A 23,609-nucleotide genomic window follows, 5' to 3' on the forward strand; every position below is an offset into this window, starting at 1 on the left:
CTAGTTACTATGTTGACAGTTAAGGTTATTTTTCCTAAAAGCTTTTAGGTTTGGAGCAAGCCAAGGCAACTTCATGCAAAATGGTCACATGGCATAAGATTAACAGCTCAAAACAAAGGACAATTGTTAACTTCTTACTGAAGAGACATCTTTAGCTGCTTAGTCATTTACTTGGTCCATAAGTTTAATTCTAATGTAGCTTTACTAGTCTCACCCTACTAACTCAGGTGCTATAGTATTGTGCTCCAACACAAGACACCTTGAGGCATTATATTTAGCTAGATGAGACAATGATCAAGACCCAGCCATAACAGAAGGCATCTTGGGTAGCTGCCAGTTCTCATCTAAGAACTGGCAGCTACCCATTTCTTCTTCATATTTGATTTTTCCCCTTACAAGTCACTTATATAAAGATATCCTATCCTAGTTAACTGCATCTAAGAACTTGTACAATACTGATAAGTAGTGGTGTCATCTTGTCCCCTCCAAAGCCAAATAAACCAAACTGTCTAAAGACAAGTACACAAGTATAATTTTAAAGCAGTACATTTTATAAGGTAGTAGTCTGTGTTATATAGCAGAAAGTGTTTAATGAAGCTTCTGTTACAGAATACCAGGAAGTTAGGTTTAATTTGGCTAATTAAACCTTAGTGTTGGTCAGTTTAGTTTCTTACTGCTTATATTTACAGGCTCAGATCAACCCCCTCTTAAGTTTATTCACTCAAACCTGGTACTACTAGGAAAACATGGCCACCATTTGTCAGTAGTGGGGAAAACACAGTCCCTACAAAAAAACATGTATGCCCATTTCAAATTAGAAGAGGAATGGTTCAGCTATTACTGTTAATAGCTAATTAAGCATGGAACGTATAATCCAAATCCTAGAGAAAGCTAGAAGTGTAGCTACATAAAATGTTGAATTAGACAAAGGAACTTCTGCATGGAGACTTGTGGATACTTTAAGGCCACTGAGCTGACTAAGCTCTGGTTCAAAAACGTTCGCAAGAAGGACTTAAACTGTCATACAGCAATACCATAATGGCAGATGCTGCTAACAGGCTACAAAGAGGGCTGCACTCCATTAGGGAGTCCAAGAGGCTGAAGATAGGTAATGTGTGCGTACACACATGAGCAGAGTGCAGTGCTAGTAGTGTACCAGTTTCATCTTCTGGCCCTTTGCCTCCATTATCTTTGGTGAGGCCTGTTACTTGAAAATTTGACTTTAGCTACTCACAATGCTGCAGTGTGACAGTAACACTGCTTTGATGCTTACACCATTGTCTTTGAGGCAAACTGTTGCCATAGAGAGGTAATCAATGTAAAAACCAGCTTTTGTTTTAAGTGTACAGGCAAAAAACCAAAGCACATTTACCATCCCCAAATAGTTTGTAGGAGGGATTTATATTGTAGTTTTGTACAAGATTTACTTTAATCTTGTCTCATTGAAAGCTGAATGTACGAAGATTATACTAGGAGAATAGCTAGTGCTCCCTAAGAAAAGGTTCCCCAGTGACAAGACCCAAGGTCATGAGATTAGCTATAAACTGATGTTTGTGGCCTTGACAAATCTTGCTTTCCTCACCATCACTGCAAGTATGCATTAGCAAAAGGCAAGCTGTTTGCTTGCCTCATGCATGGAACTTCTCATTCCTGGCTGTAGAAGCAATGGAGCAGTCTCACAGGAACACTGGACTAAAACAGCAACAATGACATCACTGGGACAGATCTGTACTGAGCAGAAAATGTAGCAGCAAACTGAACCTTAAGAGCTGCTTGCTCAAGAAAGGAGCACAAGATCAGCAAGGATGTATGAATTAGGAAAAAAATCAAGGAAGAAAATCCAACATGTGACAAAAACATCCTATCTGTATTTTCTAAGAAGCATATTGGGATACTGTGTTTGTACCTTGGCTAAAAAACCTAGTCAAGACAAAGTTTAGACATTTACTTGTTCCTCTGTGCTTCCAAGAAGTCATGCTTCCAACTGTTTAAAAATGCCCTATCAGGGCTGCCCGGGGAGAGGGGGTGCAAGTTTTCAGCAGAACTTTAGCTGCGGGTCCTTCACTCACTCCGAGTCTTCCGCTGCACTGAAGGGCCCACTGCTGAAGTGCTGCCAAAGCCTCTGTGTGTGCTGCCCGGTAAGTACAAGTGCCATTGCAAGCAACAGGAAAAAAAGCCACGATCAGCAGCAGCTCTACCGCTGCCACTTGATTCTTTGGTGGCACTTAAATGGCAGGTCCTTCCCTCTGAGAGGGACCCATTGCTGATGACCCGGCCCTGCCTCAGGCCCCCCTGAATCCTCTGAGCAGCCCTGTGCCCTATTCCAGCATTTAGCTGCAGGACAGTAATATTTTATTACCTGTGTCAGTGTTAACTACACAGTTAACAGGACCAGACAGGGACATGGTCTTTAAGTTGACCAGGTTAAAAAAATTGTTTGAGAGCCCTATTCTCTAAAGAGGGAAAAATTAAGTTTAGCCTTGACAGAGGCAGGCTGCTAAGATCATTTTAGAAGACTACACAGATAAAAACCAAGCTGATATTAATAGTTGATAGTGATTACCAATACAATGTTGTGTTAGAAGTAGCATATTCTTCATATGTGAAGTGCCTGCTCTTCACAAAGCTTTGCCTTCAGACAGCTATATTAAGGCACAGTTTTTAACTGTAAAGTCAACATTTGAGGACTAATATCACTGAAATGCATGCTATGTTGTCATGCCAATTCAGAGTCTTGTACCTAAACTGCAACTGCTCCAGTGTCTGTCTGCACCATGTTCTCTTCAGTACAGAATATTATACTTAGGCTGCATAATGAAAACAAGCTTTTTAGGGAGAGGTGGAAGAGTGTTACTTTCTGCAAGTCACAGCTCAGATTTTTTGACACTAGGAAAGAATTCTACCACTGGTAATGTGATCCAGTGATAAAACACCAAGTTTTTGCAGAAAAGCCTGAAGTAGACAATCTTAGCTAGAACAGAGTCTATAGTGTACATTTATACTATAAGGTATGTCTGCACTACAGAGTCTATGCCAGCATAGCTATACTGCCATAATATAGACACAGTTTATCTATGCTGAGTGAAGGGTTTTTCCCCCCAGTTAGTGTAAAACCACCATCCTTAAGCAAAAAGTAGTTAGATCAGTGGAGGCATTCTTATGTGTCCACCCTGGAGGTTAGATCAGTATAACTATCAGCCAGGGGTATATTCCCCCAACCCAGTCATGACCAGCATAGCTATATGGACTTCAAAATTAAGTGTAGACTAATCCTGTTCTCTAGGTTTCTCTAGAAAAACTGCACCATTTTAACAAAATGAATTCCAAAATGGAATAATTAAAACTGGTGCACATTTTGTATAGATTAGTCTATAGTCAGAAAGCCTAAGTTTTTTGGCATCCTGCTCTGTAGCAATCCACAACCATTCTAGAGGATCAGTAGTTTCTTCATGGCATCCTTTGCCCTATTAATCTTTAGTTTTAGGCCAGGCTTTGTAGGCCACCCACATCAAAATAATTTGAGTCTGTCAGAACAACTGCCTCCAATGGCAGTGAAGCAGGCAGTCTTGTGTACACCCTACTTAACAGCATTTTATACTAGTCCAAAGACAAGACACTAAAGTTTCACAGCATGACATTATAAACACTTGCAAATATTCTGCAGCAACTGTTAATTTTCTAGGAAGAGCCATTCTCCTTTTCCCCAGAAGAGATGTAGAGTTTAACACAAGTTAGAAATTGAAAGCTGTCTATAATTTCATAGAACAAGGGGCTCTCCCCAAAGACAAGTTTTACCATAAATTTGTTCCTCTGACAGGTAAGTCACATAAGCTGCCCACACAGAAGATGTAATCTTACAGCATGAAACTCTTAATAAAACCTGCTACTGAAGTTCGGAGTCCAAAGGCAATCTTGTCCTTGGACAAGAGTACAGTCCAAAAGCAGATAGACATTAAGCAAGAAGCCACTTTGACTTTTAAAAAAAGCCGCTATGGAGAAGCTAGTCAGGTTTTTATTTCATAGCTGTTCAGTGCTACCAATTACATTAGAGTTTGAGTGTTTTAAGCCATGCTTCACAGTCTAGTATTCTGCCTTAAGCATCTTTGTAGATTAGTACTCTAGAAAGAACAATTTGTTATATTGTACTTTAAGAGTCTGAGAAGTGTTTGACCTTATTAATTGATTATAATTTCTGAAGATCTTCATATATTAGGTTCTGCAGTTGCAGTAGATTACTTGTTGACAAAGTCAAAGGCTGTTCTATGGCTTAACCCAATCTTGTACCTTTCTGCACTAGAAGTCTGGAATCGCAATTGAATATAACAGCACATGTAGAAGAGAAGTTTGGGATTACATTTTACATGCCTAAGCATTATACTTTTACACTAGGAAAACAAGATATTTCGCATTCTGAACTTGATCCACCAAATCTAGACAAAGTTATTAGTTTGTGGATAACAAGTCATGTGTTTTGTCAGCTGCTGAAGTCACAAGGAAGAGATAGAATGTGTGTTCTTCCTGACTATGAGGGCAAGGCATAGAACTACTCATTTAAACAGTGAATACATAGTAGTTTGCCTACTTTAACCAAAGTTCACTCCAACAGACTATTATAAACAAGAGTTAGTACACTCCAGGCAGCCATGCTGAGATGTAAAGCATTTGTTTACAGCCAAGACAGCTAGCATTTGATAAGAGTTCTAAGTTATTTAAAGCCATAACCTGACAAATGAATTCAGATACTCCAGAAGAGTGGGCTGGGTTATTTCTGTCTTTATTCTCATTTGTGTTTATCAGGTGCAAGATGTTGACTTTCAATTTGCATAGCACTGAAGAGGTGGGTAGCATTTGGTAACAGTTCACTACTAGACATGTTATTGCAGTAGCATTGTTAGTGACATGAAAAACTATTTTAGTCTTAAGTCTTTAACCTTTATAATTCTTGTACAAACGTAAGCTTCCCTCTTGTTTGAGAGAAGTTTGTGCCACCTTGTTTTCAATTTATATGCAGTTCCTTATGTTATAGCAGCTTTGTTCCACCAGGAAAAGCATTTGAAAAATTATGTGAGGGAAAAGTTACACAAGCTGGTCTTTGTTTTATGTCTTAACAAGGCACTTTTAAGACCTAAGGTGTTTTAAAATTAGTTTCTTCCCCCACCACACACACTCACACCTCTGACTAGCCAGCCTTGAGCTAAAAAGCTTGTAACAAGTCACTATGATCAGAACTTGTTTTAAGATACAGCTAACCCAATACACTACCTATGCCAGTAGTTAAATATACTAATATCAAGTACCTAAGTCCCTCATTAACTTAGCTTCTATATATTTCAAAAAGTTAAACATTGCTATCATGCTTAGTTCACCCCATAAGATACTATCACAGCCTACAGCACTCTAGCATCTAGTTTAATTCTTTCCATCATTGACTCAGTCCTTATACATGCAAAAAAGTTACTTGCACAATAACTGCCAGTCTTTTCAGCTGCCTGTGTTGTCCTGTTAATTGACTAAGGGCAGTCTGCTAGTAAGATAATTATGTCCACTGATTAATATTTCAAGCAAATGATTAGAAGTATTTCTTTCTGAAGAACACTTAAGGATATTCCTGGTCTCTAGCTGCCTTCTGCCACCACCACCCATCATCTCCTCTATCCAGAGTCTTTGCAGGAATCTGAGCACAAAATATGGTAGCTATGTGTGACCAAAAAGGGGGCGGGGGGAGAACTCTTTTCTACCATAAATTTCTTCCTCAGTCCTTCATCAGCTCTTACTGATTTTCAAGTAGACCACAATGCACCTGAACAATATAGACAGCTAGAAATGCTGAAGGGATAGCCTCTTCCCCAGAAGAGAACTACATTTAGCTACAACATCCACATTGTTTTGAATATAAGCCTTCTGTATCAATCAGTTTTCTTATTAATGATTCTGAGGCATTAGGAAAGCTCCATTGTTACACAGGAGGGCTGAGAGAAAAAGAAATCCCTAAGCTTGGCTCAGGCCTTATACACATCACCTCTGTCAGCCCCACAACGTCTAGCTCAATGAGTTCTCAATCATGCAAATCCCACTATTAGGGAAGAGCCTCTTTCTCTGGCACAGCATGAGACACAAAGAAACAAGCTTCCGGGTCTATCAACCCCCCTTAGTGCCTGCAGCTGGGAAGAGAAGCCCCCTCCCCCTCCCACTCCAAACAAGGGAGGAGCCCCGCTGCCACCTCCTCCCGGAGCCCCTCCTCTCGCTTTTAGTCCTAGATATCGGGATCTACGGCCTCCCCCTCCTGAGAGAGGGTAGGGTGGAGTCGGCAGCCTTCCCCCCAGCCTCAGAAGACGGAGGGAAGGGAGCAGCTGCTGCCCCCGGCTCCGATTCGGGAGAGCGAGCTCCGCTACCGCCTACGTTCCCGGCCCAAGCGAAACACGGCCCCCAACACAAACCCGGGCGAGAGCCCGCTGCCTCTGCCCAGCCACAGCCGCCCCCCCGAGACCGCTCCCAAGAGGAGAGCTTCCCCCCCACCACCACAAAGGCCCAAGGGGAGAGAGGGGGAGCAGAGAGTAGGCCACGGCCCTCGGCCCACCTCCCTGCCCGGAAAGAAGAGAGCCCCACGGCGCCGACCCCGCCAGCTCGGCCACTCACCGCGCTCGGTATCCCCACGGCACCTGCTCCAAGCCTCGCTACCTCCTCTGCTCCCGTCGGCTCCGCTTTAATGGGGCCAAACAGCCTCCCCGCTTTCACTTCCGCCTCTCCCTCGCCAGCTTCCGGTCACGGGACCATCCGGCGCTGCGACGTCAGCACGCACGGGATAGGCCCTGGGGCAGTCTCCAGCTGGACCCGCGTCACATGCACTAGCACGCTCGCCCTGGCGTCACCGGGGTGGCCATCTTGGATTCCAGACCCTGGCGTGGAGCCTGCGAGTCAGCCCTGCTCTGGCCCCGTTGCTGTGTCACGTGCACATCCTGGGGTCTGGGCCCTCGGCGTGAGGCACGTGGCATGGTCCTGGCCCAGTGGCCCGCTGTGGGCAGCCCCGCAGGGCACAGGGTTCCCCGGCCTCCTGGAAGAGCAGACAGAGCAGCTTTTGCAGGGGCCTGGGGGGAATTGAGGGCACAGCTACATGGGTGCAGTTACACCACCATAGCTGTAGTGATAGCTCTGCCCATGTGGCTGTACCCCAAAATGTGTCCATCGAGCTGAGTTACACTGCATAACTTGGCAGTACCAGCATGCTGGTGAATTTCCCCATATTGCCACACTTTTAGTCATTATGGTTAAGGGCACACTAGAAATACCACATTAGGGTGACCAGATATCCTGACTTTATAGGGATAGTCCCGGTTTTTGGGTCTTTTTCTTATATAGATTCCTGTTACCCCCCTTACCCTGTCCTGATTTTTTCACACGGGTCACCCTACCATGGATAGATGAGTGACTAGGCAGATAAGTGGGATAGAAAATATAGATAAAGACAGATATAATGGATAAAATAGATAAATCCACACTAGTGGTAATTACTTTGATCACTTGCTTTTCATTACATCCCATCTCTCATAATTTGTATGTAGTTCTCTGTATAGGTTCAGATCTAGGTTTATGTGTGAATGGGATCTTACAGACTGACCTAGCCCACTGCAGTTTATACAGACTTAATGTTGACTGCAATAGCAGCTGGATCAGCTTTTTAGAGCAGAGGATGGGGAGGCAGGACACTAGGTTTGATCCCTGATGTGCGATTGCACAAGATCATCTACCTCCTCTGTGCCTCAATTACTCCATCTATTGAATGGTGTTAATTATACTGACCCTTCTCACAGAGAGATTGTGTTTTTTAATTTATTAATGGTTATAACGTGCTTTCAGAGTATTGGATGGAAAGTGCTGGACAAAGTGTTAATTATTATGATGATGCTTCATTGAACAAAAGAAGAAAGACTTATAGAAAAGCTCAAGAACAGAACTCGTGAAGGTTCATCACTGCTTTGGCCGTGTTGCTCATACCATCCTCTCTGTGCAGCTTAATTACCACAGGGTCCAGATATGCAGTGGCTACAGCATCAAACTAGGGCACAGCAGTCAACTTCTCCACCTGTACGTTTCCTGAGAAAAGACCATTAAATGCTGGGTGGGCAAAGAACAGACATTACAGACAGGCTATAAGGTGCTGCTCTGCCCACTTCTAAAAGTTCCTTTTTCTGTACAGTACTTAGAGGAGCCAGTTTCAGTGTTTGAAAATTCTGCCTTCTGTGGAGCACCGGGGTTCTGGCAAAAGTGCAACACGTTTATTTTAAATGGGATATTTTTCTTATGCATCGTTAGAGAAAACCTAACACAAGGTTGGGATGTTACTTTATTTCTTCCTTTGCACAACCAGCAGCTGTGCCATGCAATATTCTCTCACCGTTGCTTGCTAATCCCTGCAGGTAATGCTTTCTCTCATCAGACTAACATGGCCCAATCCTGTTCCCATTGAAGTGAATGGGAATTTTGTCACTGAGCAGGATATGGAGCTGTATATGTAAAGGCCACAGCTTGCTGCAAATATTATAGTTAAATTGAAAGATAGAAAAATCAAAGAAGAAAGATGTAACTATAAAGAGATGCAGATATGGATTGAAGCTTCATGATTATTCTATCTGCATCATATTGACACACTTATCAATGAAATGAAAACAAGCGTAGGCTAAAATAAAAAGTGTAATGCAGTGGAAACCCTGATAAGGTGACTGGCCAGCATAAATAGTTTTCATTGCCTATTAGGAAATCAGTGTTTCTTGACAGACCAGTTTGGTTGAGAATAAACAAAATCAAAACCTTAAAAATTGGATCATTTTGAAACCAAATGTCAATTGTTTCCAGGTAAAAATGTTACTGGGGAAATCAGTAGTCTCACAGGTGTTAGGGGATTTGTGTCCCTTTTCACAATTGCCTGACTTCTGGTTGTCAGTTTCACCAAGATAATACACATCAACACACTCCATACACTAATCCCTCCACATTAGGAAATAGGAATCCCCCCATCCTTGTCCTGTTCCTCATGTGACAAACAATCCAACCTGCCTACTCCAACTAAATACAGTCGTATGTGAGATACCTTATAATGCTGCCTTCCATTGCTTTTGTTTCAACATGGCCCCTCTTTTTTCCTGCTATACAAGATAGTTCATTCTCTCCATTGTATCAATGCAAATAAAAGTAAATGTATCAATACAATCCTATTTATGTAAACCAGACAATGTAGACAATGTGCTATTTTTTTCTTGGATGAACGCATGTGTGACGGAATGCACCCCTGTATTCATACCCTGCACACTAACCTTTGTACAAAATGTGCCTTGAAAAGTATCATTTCAAAACCAATAACTTGCTGGTCAATAATATGGCAAAATGTATGTAACAACATTATATGTAAAATTATGAACATAAGATGAAATCACAACTGAAGTGTGTTTACCAGACAAGTCTGGGAAGTAGGTAAACCTGTTTTTCAAAGACAAAGGACAAGTTTGTCTAGTCAGGTGTCATCAAAGCTTATGGGCGGTCACCTATCAAGTGGCCATTTTTTGGCATTGAAGGGAGGTAAGGCAAGAGACAAACAGCTCTGCAGCTTAGCAAACAGAGGTGAACAGCAACAATGTAACATCTCTTCTCCCCCCAGACTCCATATCTCCTTGTTCTCAGCTGAAAATAATTTTATCTAGGGGTCATTCTCAGGAAAATGCATTTCAAAGGGTGACTGAACTATAAAAGTGAGGGGGCAAAAACACCCTGAGTTATCTCTCCCAGTCCATTTCTATTTTTGCAACTAAGATGACAAAAGAAACAGACATTGGACCTTGGGAGTAGATCCAGAACTTAAATTTGGTCATGAATGCTACTGAAAAACTTGTGGTAAGAATTTCACCCTGACCCAAGTCTAGTTGGTTAAGTTTAGTAACAGGAAGTATTTTATCTTTAATTTTTCTTGTAACCATTTCTGACCACAAAGCCTCATTATTTGTATTCACTTAAAATCTTATCTTCTTTTGTTAAATACACTTGTTTTATTCTTTAATCAAAACAATCCCAGTGTTGTGAACTGTGTGGGTAAGTTTATTTAAAAGGAGCAAGTTGTATCTTGATCCCTGTAGGGGAGCAAGAGACAGAATATATATGGTCTGTCCACCACAGGTCTGGACAGTACATATGTTTTTTGGGGAAAATCCAGGACTAGGTGTGTGTTGGGGTTATCCTGCAGGTGGTAACCAAGACTGGTGGAAGCCAGAGTGTGACTGACACGTATTGACAGGCTGCAGCTATAGACAGACACTCAGGGTGTTACCTGCCTGCTGGCAGGCTGTTTATCAGCTACCCAGATGGGATCTACAGCAGTAAAGCTTTGTGAGGCACCACAGGTTGCAGGGGAGATGGTGACAGCCCCTCAATGGTCTGGATTGCACCTTGGAATGTCATAGCATATTAGAACATATTCAACGTTTTAATAGATGAATCAGCAGAAAAGTCCATCTAAGTCTAATCTTATTTCAATATAATGGATCCAGTCCCTGTTGTATCTTGAATTCCAACTCATGACATGGTTTTGGACCTTCAGTTTGGGCTTTTGGCTGTAAATCTCTCAAATTCTCAATGGTGCCTGCATTTATAATGCACTTTTCATCTTAATATTCACTTTACAAATACTAAATAACTATTGTTTGTATAAATTTTTTATTAACTTTAAAATAGATCTCTACAAAAAACTACAACTAGATATTCAGGCAATGCTAGATAGCATGAAGCTACAATTTAGGGGCATTCCACAGTTAACCTGCACTCCCTGTTTAGGGCCAGATCTTAAGGATCCAATTCTGGACCCTAGGTCTATAACACAGTCTGAATGTCCAAAGTTCAGAGGATTACAAAGATGCTGGCCTACAGTTAGCCCATGTCTGGGCACATGCTACATATTTTATCAAAAGACTGGACTAATTCTGTTCTTTTTCATTTTTTTTTCTCCAGAGCACATTAATCCACCCCCTACAAATGGCTGCAATCCTTTGCTCCAGTACACCACTGAATAGCTCCTCAAGAACTTCACTGGGTGTTTAGCCTGACCTACCAAGAAGGAAGAAACAGACTTGTGGATTGTGAATGTTGGGAATATTCAGCACCAGCTATAAAAAGATTTAACGGTTCTCAATGAAACTTCATTCCCCTCCTCCAAATCCCTCAAGACTCACTTATCTTGACTAGCTTTCCAATGCTAATCTCAATTCCATCACCTCTACCCTCTGACTGACTTCCTCAAACTAACATTATATTTTAACTTACTGAAAAAAAAAAAAAAAAGAGGAAGCAACAAGATGTGAACACAAGATTTTTGTAACTCTGGAGTAGTCTAGTTTTCTCCTGACACAACCCTTTATTTGTCATTCTTTGATTCATTTTGGCTAATCGAAGCTGTGACCTCACTAGCATATTTCTTTAAAATCTTCCATTGTTGCATTACCACTTATGCAATTCCGCCGGTGGAAGCTACTGTAGGTTGATCACCTGCCTTTTCACCACCGTATTGTCTAACCCCTGCTTGCATTATGAATGCTGAGCTAATGATCAGCACTAGTGCTTTCACTGTAGCTACCATCAATGGAGCTACACTGGTACTACAATGGCAGATTTAAGTGAAATGCCTGTGTACACAAGGCTTTAGGGTCTGGGCTAGTGTGGTTTTGAGTACTTATTGCAAGGTGTACAATATCCTCAACTCCAATTGACTTCTATAGCAGTGAGAGTTCTGAGTACCTCACAGAGGCTGCTTACAACCTGTACACCTCAGTTTCTGTCTTCTCGATTTGTCTGAAAAATTCATGACCATCTATCCTGCTGTGTGGATACTAACAACAGCATATCCTCCCTTCTGCTCTCAGTTTGATACTTGTTACATTTCTCATTGCAGTCTTTATTGCTTGTGTCATATGTTCTGTATTCATGGAAGCTCTCTGGATTTGTTCACAGGTATCTGACCACTTGTCATAAGTATATAGTCTTCTTAAATTCCTCACTTACTTAATCTTTTTTTCATCCTAACCCTTAATGTTTCCCTATTAGAAATGAATTACTGCTGGGTGATGGGTACTTTGGAGAGTATCTACTCCAAAGGATTGAAAACTTGGCGCATCAGACATTCTCAGTTTAGTTTCTTCACCTAGGAAATGTCCTAACAGTAAGAACTTAAAGAAGTGAGTTTTGGGGATATTAAATTGTTCTCCAAAGGCATTACACTGACAAAGTCTGAATCCTAAGATCTTTCCACTGTCTAAAAAAAAATTCCCTGGAAAATTTGAGAAAATTGTATTATATTCTTAATAATGATTAGTGCTTGAGCACTTGACACCAAATACTGACAGCAGTTCTTATTCATGTTTCTGTTAATGTAGAGGGAGTGTGATAGAGTGAGGAAGGGATTATTAGCTGATAGAATGGGGAAAGAGTATACTTTCCTAAGGGGAGCTGCTGGCTGCTCAGTGTATCAAAATCGGGCCACTTATTCAGGAGCCTAAATATGGACTTAGAAACCTAAATTTGGCTCCTCCTCTTGAAGCTCTTGCCTGTCAACTCTAAATTTCTCTAAGCAAACCAAATACCCAAACATTTATACTTACCTGACATCCATCTCAGTGGCATTTACACAGAAGAGTCACCACTGACTGGAATAACTGATTTTAAGGAGTCTGTGTAGTATCTAAAAGAGAGCATTTAACATATAGGAGTCTGTAATCAGCATATAGTGAAATTATGAAGCTTAGATTTCCCAGTGCAACACGTTGTGTGATGATTTCCTGTCTTACACTCTCTTGTGTGCCACAGGTTTTAGTAATACCGCAAATTAGGGTGAAAGAATTACACCCTTCCTTTACACCTCATGCTGAATATTAGATCATTAATCTTTACAAGTGCCTAGGAGCTGCTTTACAAATGGGGAAACAGGGACACAGAGAGGTGAAGTAACTTGTCTGAGGTCACACAATGAGTCAGTGGCAAAGTCAGAATTAGAACCTTGGAGTTCCTAGACCACATCTATCTAAATATAGACACTCTGAAAAACTGTATGTAAATACCAGAAGTCATCCAGATAAGTACACAGGGAGGTATTTGATATGGTGTATTGGTAGAGGTTATTACAAAATGTGTATGCAAGAAACATGTACGTAGGTGATGCTTTTATAAACATAGTAAGGGGCATTCTTTGTCAGTAAAGTGTTTGCTATTGCAGAAGGTAATCTATGTAGTAGATTCTGCCTGTTACTGTTATATAGCACTGTAAGCAGATGTGATCTTTACAAGGTACATACTTGTTCAAATTCTACATGATGGGTACCAGATAAGTAGATAGATAACACAGAGATAATGTGCCAAATCCTTGCCCCAAAGAACTTACAGTCCAACAGCTCAAATGGGTACAAGACAGTCCAAGGTAACGTGGTCAGATAGTACATACTGGAAAACAGAAAAGCATGTGGCCATTGTAAATGAAATGCTTTGTGTGATGGGTGGATTGTGTCATGTTGCTATTGCACCCAAAACGTTTTGTGTGGCAGGTGGAATAGTCGCATCACCACTCTTAACTGGAATGTTTCCTGAACCAGGTGGATTGTGTCATGGTGCTCTTGCTTCATGTGACAGCTGCATTGTGCTATGTGACCACTGTAAATTGAATCTTTCATGGGACAAGTGTACTTTGTCATGTTGCTATTCCTTAATAACAGTATTGATTTTGTCAGGTGAGATCACAGTCTCAGTGCTGAAAGGCATCCCTTCAGAGACTACTAGCTGAAAAAAAGTAACTTGGAGATTCCCAGAGGTAGACTACATGGGCGTATGATACCAACTGTCAACAAGGACTAATAGTCACACTTTTCAAGATCTGTTGGTGCCAGTTTTTAAATCTGTACACTTAGGAACAAACTCTGTCCTTAGATCAGGGGTCGGCAACCTTTCAGAAGTGGTGTGCCGAGTCTTGGTTTATTCACTCTGATTTAAGGTTTTGCATGCCAGTAATACATTTTAACATTTTTATAAGGTCTGTCTCTATAATTATATATTATATAACTAAACTATTGTTGTGTGTAAAGTAAATAAGTCTTTTAAAATGTTTAAGAAGCTTAATTTAAAATTAAATTAAAATGCAGAGCCCCCTGGACTGGTGGCCAGGACCTGGGCAGTGTGAGTGCCACTGAAAATCAGCTCATGTGCCACCCTTCGGCACCCATGCCATAAGTTGCCTACCCCTGCCTTAGATACACACATGCAATCCCTGTTGAAGTCAGTGGGAATTGCTAGCATATCTGAAGGCACAATTTAACCTCATACTCAAAATACCTTTCCAATAGGTTCAGCAAGGAGAGAGAGGCTGCAATTACATACCATTTGGCCATGCATAGGTTCCCAATACTTATCTGCCACTGCTATACTCCAATGTTTCTCAACCTTTTCGGGTTGCTGACCACTTATACAAAGTCAAAAATGTTCACAACCCCCTTACATTTGCTATAAGAGTAAAAAAAGTGTCAGTGATGATAGTGATAAGTGTGTGTCATTTATTTGTGTGTGTGTTTTGAAAGGCTGAAAGAGATTACTTGGTCTTAAAGGGAACTCAATATTGAACATAACTCAGGAGTGTGCAGGGACTGCGGGGGTAGGGGTGAGATTTTCTTTGCTTTAGTTTGTAATACATTTTCAGTGCCTTATTCCTCCCTGATTGTTTTTATATCCTCCCTTGCGGTCATGACCCACTGCTTCAGAAACACTGATCTACCAAGTTGAAGTGATGCTCTTTGAAAAGCTGCTGACTTATTAAAAAGATGTGTTAAAGATGATCTGTAAAGCTTCAGTTACTACATGTCAAAACTGTAGTTTATGGTTCCAAATTGCTGACAAAATCAATGTGTACATTGAAAATTATACTTCTTCGTTCTCCTTGTTTGTTTGGGTGGAGAGATATCCCCTAGGACAGTGGTTCCCAAATTTGTTCCGCTGCATGTGCAGGGAAAGCCCCTGGCAGGCTGGACTGGTTTGTGTACCTGCCGCGTCCGCAGGTTCAGCCAATCCCGGCTCCCAGTGGCCGCAGTTCGCTGCTCCTGGTCAATGGGAGCTGCTGGAAGCGGCGTGGGCTGAGGGACGTACTGGTTGCCGTTTGCAGCAGCTTCCATTGGCCTGAAGCAGCGACCGGCGGCCACTGGGAGCCGTGACTGGCCGAACCTGCGGATGTGGCGGATACAAACCGGCCCGGCCTGCCAGGGGCTTTCCCTACACAAGTGGCGGAACAAGTTTGGGAACTACTGCCCTAGGATTTTCTCCTTGTTTTCCTTGCCTTTCCTGAAATCAGTCCAAGAGCAATTAGGCTCTGATAAGTGCCACATCCAGCCCACATCAGCCCAAAGGACAGACGTAGGGGCTCAGAATATAGAATATGGGGAACATGCGACATGGGACTCCCATCTGCTCTGGAGTCCTGCCTTCTGTCACATTATTGCAAACAACGGGGTTATCCTAACAGCCCTTATGCTATCTTGGATCAGTCCAGTGACCAATACCAAATGCTTCAGAAAAGGACAACACAAACTTCATAAAATATATCCATCATCAATCTGGCAGTGGTATAGGTGAGTTGTTCATGATGATCTCCACACCTGCAAAGAAAAAAAAAAGATCTTTTTCTGGCACTCAGTTTTGATTTTCACAACCGATCAACAGTTTCTGTAATCAGGAAATGGTATATGACACTCTGCCAGTGCCAGACAACACTGAAGGGTGGCTTGCGTACACAGAGAGTTAATGCTCTTCTGTCTGATAGTCTCTATGGAATCCTTATCAGACATTTGACATGACACAGGCAAATCTCCCCCAGGAGAGGGGTTATTGCAGATCACGAAGGACAAACATATTGATAGGACTATGAAGAGGTCTTCCTGGCAAATAGCCAGGCTCAGTCCAGAGGTTTTAATTGTATACCTTCATAGGAACTAGGTCTCCCTTTCCTAGCAAAAAATAAATAATTTGAATGGTACCATCTAATCAAATCCACTGCTTGTTGCTTCCAAATAACAAACAACACACTACTTAATAATCTGGCATGAATTTCACATTATCTCAGTCAGACTGAAAACAGTACAGCCACAATTTTTCTTAATGAGATGTAAAGCACGTCAATAACTGTAAGCCAGTTAACTACACCCTGTAAAGAAACCTGCAACTTTCCATGCAGTCCAGAGTAGGTTTTGCAAGCTTGAACATCCCTTACAACATTCTGGTTAGGCAAAGTCCTTGTCAACAACTATAGCCTACTGTAATGCATTAACAGCACAGGATTGCCACACTCTTTATATCAGAGGTTCTCAAACTGGGAGTCGGGACCCTTCAGGGGGTCGCAATGTTATTACATCGGGGGTCACCATGTTGTCAGCCTCCATCCCAAACCCCGCTTTGCCTCCAGTATTTATAATGGTGTTAAATATATAAAAAAGTGTTTTTAATTTATAAGGGGTGGTCATACTCAGAGGCTTGCTGTGTGAAAGAGGTCACCACTACAAAACTTTGAGAACCACTGCTTTATATGCATATGCATATGCATATCCACGGTAAATACAACAGCAACCTCTTGTCCTTCCAAAAATATACAACTATGACAGATGAGAGTTGTTCTCTCAATGAAAAAGATTCCATTAGAAAATGGAAACTCACATATTCCACAGAAAAACAGAATAGTGTAGCAATTGTTCCACAGGCTTTATTAACAAGGGAGGGCTGCACCAGCTCTGAATTGTGATCTGGCATCCTAATTTGCAGGGTGTTAAAGGATCAGAAAATAACCAATTTGAGCCATTAAGCAAAATAAACACAGCAATGTTTTGTCACACCATATTCTTACATTAAGTTGTCATGTTCTTATACAGGAATTTGTCTTGTCAAGCAGGGGAAAGTGGCAACCCTTGTTACTTCTTCCCTTGATAGAGCCGTTTTCGCTCTGCCCTTTCTCTAAAAAACAAGGGCCCAAATCCTCAAAAGATATTTGACCATCTAATTTGATTGATTTCAGCGGAAGTTAGGAGCCTAATATCTCTGAGGATCTGAGCCAAAATGTTTCCCTTGCAATGTTGTAACACAATGACATTGACTCTAACCTGAGTCACATTGGGCGCTCCAAACATCCTGAAAGTCTGGCTGTTCTGAAGACCTGTGAAATCAGTAGTGCCCTGGAAACTTCGGAATGTTGTACCTGGGACCCAAAATTTGAACCACTGAATGAGCAAAGGGTGTGTATTTAGGAAGTAAATAGTTCCCCTGCCCAGCCCAATTTACTGCTCCTGTTTTGCATGTGTAGTGGGAAGTTGTGTATATTTAGAACCAGATTGTCTATGTGTATATACATATTATAATTTACAAGTGAATTCACTGAAAACTGATAATTCACATGCCACTTGTTTAGAACAAAATAAATGCAGTTCTCTTCAACTTTTCAAAAGCACAATATTAATTAGTGTTTAGTTGGCAACAGGATATGAGAAAGACAAAGTAGGTGAGGTAATACCTTTTTTGGACCAACTTCTGTTGGTGGAAAGGACAAGCTTTCAAGCTTCACAGAGCTCTTCTTCAGGTCTGGGGAAGGTAGGTAACTATGAACCAGAGTGTCTAAGCTAACTATAAGCATAAAGGGTTCAAACATGCTGTAGGAAACCACTTAAAAATGAAGTATCAGAGGGGTAGCCGTGTTAGTCTGGATCTGTAAAAGCAGCAAAGAGTTCTGTGGCACCTTATAGACTAACAGACGTATTGGAGCATGAGCTTTTGTGGGTGAAAATCCACTTCATAGGATGCATGGCAATTGAGGGTTAGATTGTATTGACATTTGTAAACCATAAGGATTGGGAGGAGCGAAAGGCAGTGAATCAACTTCATCAGACTAAGGGCTGGTCTACACTGGAAACTTACATCCCCCTAGTGTAGACAGCGCTAGGTCGACAGAAAAATTGTTCTGCCAGCCTAGCTACCGACTCTCGAGGAGGTGGATTATCTACGCCAAGGGGAGAACCCCTCCCGTCGGCAAAGGTAGCGTCTACATTGAAGCACTACAGTGCTGCAGCAATGCAACTATGTGACTGTAGGGGTTTAAGTGTGACTTCTGTTGGCTTAAAAAGACTTTAGTTTCATTTCTAATGACAGAAGGCTTAGAACAGCTTACCCTTCAGCACCAGACCTGAAGAAGAGTTTTATGTAGCTCGAAAGCGTCTCTCTTTCACCAACAGAAATTGGTCCAATAAAAGAACTTGGTGGTGATGAGGGACCTCAAGTACCCAGACATCCAGGGCTTTGGAGCTGTGCTCTGGCTCCGCTCCAGCTCCAGGCAAAAACCTGCAGCTCCACTGCTCTGGAGCTGCTCCGCATTCCAGCTCCGGGCTCTGCTCCAAAGCCCTGCAGACATCTGTTGGGAAAATGATACGGCAGGGCACAGATTGTCCAACAAGCCTATGTGCCAACTTTTAGTTTTCCCAGGGGGTGCTCCCCCTCTACTCCACTCTGAGGCCCCGCCCCCACTCCACCCCTCCCCCAATGCCCTGCACTTGCTCCACCTCTTCCTGCCCATGCTCCACCCTCGAGGTCCCACCCTCACTCTACCTCTTCCTGCCCCTGCTCCACTCCCTCCCCGAGATCCCCGCCTGCTCACTGCCCTCTGCCCTCCCCCAAAGCCCTCCCCAAGCCACCGATCAGCTGTTTGGCAGTGTCGCTGAAGAGCTGTTTGGCAGTGCCGCCGATTAGCTGATTGGGCATGGCACCAAACAGCTGTGGCTGGTAGGTTCTGAACATCCACTGTTTTTTTCTATGGGTGCTCCAGCCTTGGAGCACCCATGGAATGGGCGCCTCTGCCAACAAGTTCTTGAAATGTATTGGAAACATTTTTTTAAGTCAGAAGGTGGAAAGCGACTAGGGGAGAGGCTTTTCTAGATTTGATTGTGACAAATAGGGAATAACTGGTTGAGAATTTGAAAGTAGAAGGCAGCTTTGGTGAAAGTGATCTTGAAATGGTAGAGTTCATAATTCTAAGGAACAGTAGAAGGGAAAACAGCACAATAAAGTTAACAGATTTCAAGAAGGCAGACTGTAGCAAACGTTGGGAGTTGGTAGGTAAGATCCCATGGGAAGCAAGTCTAAAGGGAAAAACAGTTCAAGAGAGTTGGCAGTTTTTCAAAGAGACATTATTAAGGGCACAAGAGCAAACTATCCCACTGCATAGAAAGATAGGAAGTATGGCAAGAGACCACCCTGGCTTAACCGGGAAATTTTCAATTATCTGAAACTCAAAAAAGAGTCGTACAAAAAGTGGAAACTCAGTCAAATTCTAAAGGATAAATATAAACAAACAACACAAGCATGTAGGGACAAAATTAGAAAGGCCAAGACACAAAACTAGATTAAACTAGCTAGAGACATAAAGGGTAACAAGAAAACGTTCTACAACTACATTAGAAGCAAGAGGAAGACCAAGGACAGGGTAGGCCTGTTACTCAATGAGGGGGGGAAAACAAATGTGGAAATGGCAGAAGTGATAAATGACCTTTTTATTTAGTTTTTCACCAAAAAGTTTAGCAGCAATTGGACGTCTAACATAGTGAATGCCAGTGAAAATGAGGTAGGATCAGTGGCTAAAATAGGATATGAACAATTACCTAGATAAGTTAGATGTCTTTGTCACCAGGGCCTGATGAAATACATCCTAAAATACTCAGATGACTGAGGAGATAGCTGAGCCATTAACAATTCTCTTCAAAAAGTCATGGAAGATAGGAGAGATTAAGAGGACTGGAAAAGGGGAAATATAGTGCCAATCTATAAAAAGGGAGATAAGGACAACCCAGGGAATTACAGACCAGTCATCTTAACTTCAGTACCTGAAAAGATAATGAAGCAAATAATTAACCAATCAATTTGCAAACATCTAGAAGATAACAAGGTGATAAGTAACAGTCACCATGGATTTGTCAAGAACAAATTACATTGAACCAACCTAATAGCTTTCTTTAAGAGGATAACAAGCCTTGTGGATAGAGGGAAGCAGTAGATGTGGTAGATCTTGACTTTAGTAAGGCTTTTGATACTGTCTCACATGACCTTCTCATAAATAAACTAGGGAAATGCAACCTAGATGGAGCTACTATGGGTGCATAACCAGTTGGAAAACCATTCCCAGAGAGTAGTTATCAGTGGTTCACAGTCATGCTGGAAGGGCATAATGAGTGGGGTCCTGCAGGGATCAATTCTGGATCCAGTTCTGTTCAATATCTGCATCAATGATTTAGATAATGGCATAAAGAGTACACTTACAAAGTTTGCAGATGATACCAAGCTGGGATGGGGTTGCAAGTGCTCTGGAGATAGGATTAAAATTCAAAATGATCTGTACAAACTGGGGAAATGATCTGAAGTAAATAGGATGAAATTCAATAAGGACAAATGCAAAGTACTCTACTTAGGAAGGAACAATCAGTTGCACACATACAACATGGGATATGACTGCTTAGGAAGGAGTACTGCGGGAAGGGATCTGGTGGTCACAGTGGATCACAAGCTAAATATGAGTCAACAGTGTAACACTGTTGCAAAAAAACCAAACATCATTCTGGGATGTATTAGCAGGAATTTAGTAAGCAAGACACGAGAAATAATTCTTCCCCTCTACTCCATGCTGATTAGGCTTCAACTGGAATATTGTATCCAGTTCTGGGCACCACATTTCAGGAAAGATGTGGATAAACTGGAGAAAGTCCAGAGAAGAGCAACAAAAATGATTAAAGGTCTAGAAAACATGACCTATGAGGGAAGATTGAAAACATTGGGTTTGTTTAGTCTGGAGAAGAGAAGACTGAGAGGGGACATGATAACAGTTTTCAAGTACATAAAAGGTTGTTACAAGGAGGAGGGAGAAAAATTGTTCTTCTTAACCTCTGAGGATAGGACAAGAAGCAATGGGCTTAAATTGCAGCAAGGGTGGTTTAGGTTAGACATTAGGAAAATCTTCCTACCTGTCAAAACAGTTAATCGCTGGAATAAATTTCCTAGGGAGGTTTTGGAATCTCCATCACTGGAGATTTTTAAGCGCAGATTAGACAAACACCTGTCAGGGATAGTCTAGATAATACTTAGTCCTGCCACGTGTGCAGGGGACTGGACTAGATGACATCTCAAGTCCCTTTCAGTCCTAAGATTCTAAGAAGATATTAACCCACCCGCCTTGTCCATCTTCAGCACCTGATATTTATAGATCTGACAAAAAGAGGATGAGATTGAAGCCAGATATTAGAAGAGAACCATGATGAATCATTTCTCTTTTTTGCATGAATTTATAAAAGCGAAGGACTAAATAGCAGTGGACTGGCCTGGTACTGAGCAAGCTTTTCCTACCCTCAGCACAATACTGATGTGCATCACCTCTGATTATTCCTCTCCTAAACCCCAGCTCAGCCAGTGCACCTGAGGCCAGACCTGCAGCACTCCTGCTATGCCAGTCTTGGAACCCGCATTCAGTTCTGTGGCTGCCCCTTTACCCTGACCTGCAGCCTCCCCAGCTAGCCCAGTCCAGGGCTACCCATGAAGTGTTTAGCAATGCATTCCCAACACATTTTCACGTACAGCTTGAGTGAGGATTTGAGCTTCAGAGGAGCCCAAACTGAAACTCAGCTCTGAACTCAAATCACAGGAACTGGATCTAAAGCCAGCCCCAGCCTGGAGTGCAGAGGGCCCATCACAGCGATGAGTTTGCCTGGCCAACTTGGACCAAGAGTTTGAGTTTGGTCCCCTGGCAAATTGGACCCTGACCTCCAGCTGAGATGGGGCTGGTGCCCTGGCCCCCAGGGCTTGTTATCCCACAGGAGCAGGGGTGAGTTCCTGCTCAGCATAGTTGGGAGTGGGGGGTACAGCACCAGAGTCAGCCTGAGTGTCCTTGCCTAGGGCAGGGGAACCAGCCTGGGGCCACTGAATTCCTGGCAGGGAGGTGGTCCAAGAGGCTGGTATACACCGGGGTCCATTATCTGGCATCACATCTTCTCTCTGTCCTCCTGGGCTAGAGGCTGAGCCAGGCCACAGCTGCCGGCCTGGCTGCGAGGGGGCATTGCTGCCCCTGGTGGTGGCGCTTGGCAGCTAGCAGTCCAGAGGGCAGAGGTGCATGGCACAGAGATCTGTGGGTGACACACGTGAGCCCCATGGGCAGGGTACATGGGTCTGTGCTGGGCAGGCTGAGCACTTGGGAGCCAGGCATGCTCCTGCTCCAGCCCTAGTGCTGTGTGCTTTGGGCAAGGCTCTGCAGCAGGGCCAGAGAGGGGTGGAAATGTGGGTGGGCCCCAGCTTATGGTGAAAGGGCAATGATCTGTCTGTGGATGTGAGGGAGACCGAAGAATTCGTGCATGAGGTGGTGCATCTTGGTTGGGGGGGAAATGGGATGGGCACGGGGAAGGGACATGTTCTTAGCATTGCTGTTTCTGGAGATGGCTGGGAAGTGTCTATCCCAGGGTAAATCTCTGCTCTGTTCCCAGATGGCAGCTTGGGCAGCCTCCTCCTCAGTACAGACCAGCTCAGACCCCCTGGTATATACTCAGCAGGCTAGCCTGAACTGCTGCCCATGCTACCCTTGGGCAGGCTAGCTCAGAGCTGTGTCTGTCTCCCTAAGCTTGGGAAGCGCTCCCAGGTGCAGTGTAGACATGCCCTTGGGTATGTTCCACTTGAGCTGCAAGGGTGTGATCCCCTGCTTGTGTAGACACACCCATGCTAGTTCTGCTCAAGCTGGTGCCTAAAATCAGAAGTATTGCGGCAGCAGCATGAGCAGCAGGAGGGACTAGCTGCTCTGAGTAGTACCTGGTGTCCTTGCTGGGCATGCACTCAGGGCGGCTAGCCCCTCCCATCACTGCTAGGGTCACATTTTATTTTTAGCAAGCTAGCATCTCTCTGACATATCCTCTGGCTAGTCTATAGGTGGCTATGCCCCTGCTCTGCATCTCTCTCTGCTTCAGTTTCTCCTTCTATAAAGTGGAACGTGTGATGTGACACTGATTGTTTGCAGAGTATTTTCAGGTGTGAAAGTGCCAGTAATCATCACAGCATCCTTCCTGCACCTACGCTAGTCACACTACATGAGAGTGGGGTGGCCAAGATTTGGCCCCACACACACACACCTGACACTCCTCTTCCCCTCTCAGGCACTCCCCAACACACACATATTAGCAGTCTGACACACACACATACAGCCCATGAGCCCCTACACCTATCCTCTCCAAATCTGAGTGGTTCTGCAACCTGGTGCACAGCACTGCCATGCAACTCTGGTTTGGCCCAGCCAAAAAGTGGTCGCACCACGCTCCCTTCCTCACCCCTCAGCTCTGCAGCTTGTTGTAATCCCCTGACACAATCAGAACTCTATTTGGTCCCCTCTACCCAGCAAAAATAAACTTTGGCCTGATTCTACAATTGGATCCCTCCTAGCTTTAACTGAAGTGGGGCTCTTTGCATGCACAATACAATGAAGATAAAATTGCAGGATTGAGGCCAGTGTTTTAACTGTATTATATATATAATGCTGTTTCCAACAGCAACATCCC

The 23,609-nt window shown here is 43.0% G+C and overlaps 1 protein-coding gene across 1 annotated transcript in view; it reads right to left on the reverse strand.

Annotated features, from left to right (window-relative positions):
• RAB7A (RAB7A, member RAS oncogene family) overlaps positions 1-6,792 on the reverse strand; it is a 28,815-nt gene extending 22,023 nt beyond the window's left edge. The window contains exon 1 of the mRNA XM_032801329.2: positions 6,637-6,792. The gene's annotated coding sequence lies outside the window, so the exon portion shown is untranslated. The remainder of the gene's footprint in view (positions 1-6,636) is intronic.
• Between the last annotated feature and the right edge of the window lie 16,817 nt (positions 6,793-23,609).

The sequence above is a fragment of the Chelonoidis abingdonii genome, chromosome 17 (genome assembly GCF_003597395.2).
Source record: "Chelonoidis abingdonii isolate Lonesome George chromosome 17, CheloAbing_2.0, whole genome shotgun sequence".
Classification (NCBI taxonomy): Eukaryota; Metazoa; Chordata; order Testudines; family Testudinidae; genus Chelonoidis; species Chelonoidis abingdonii.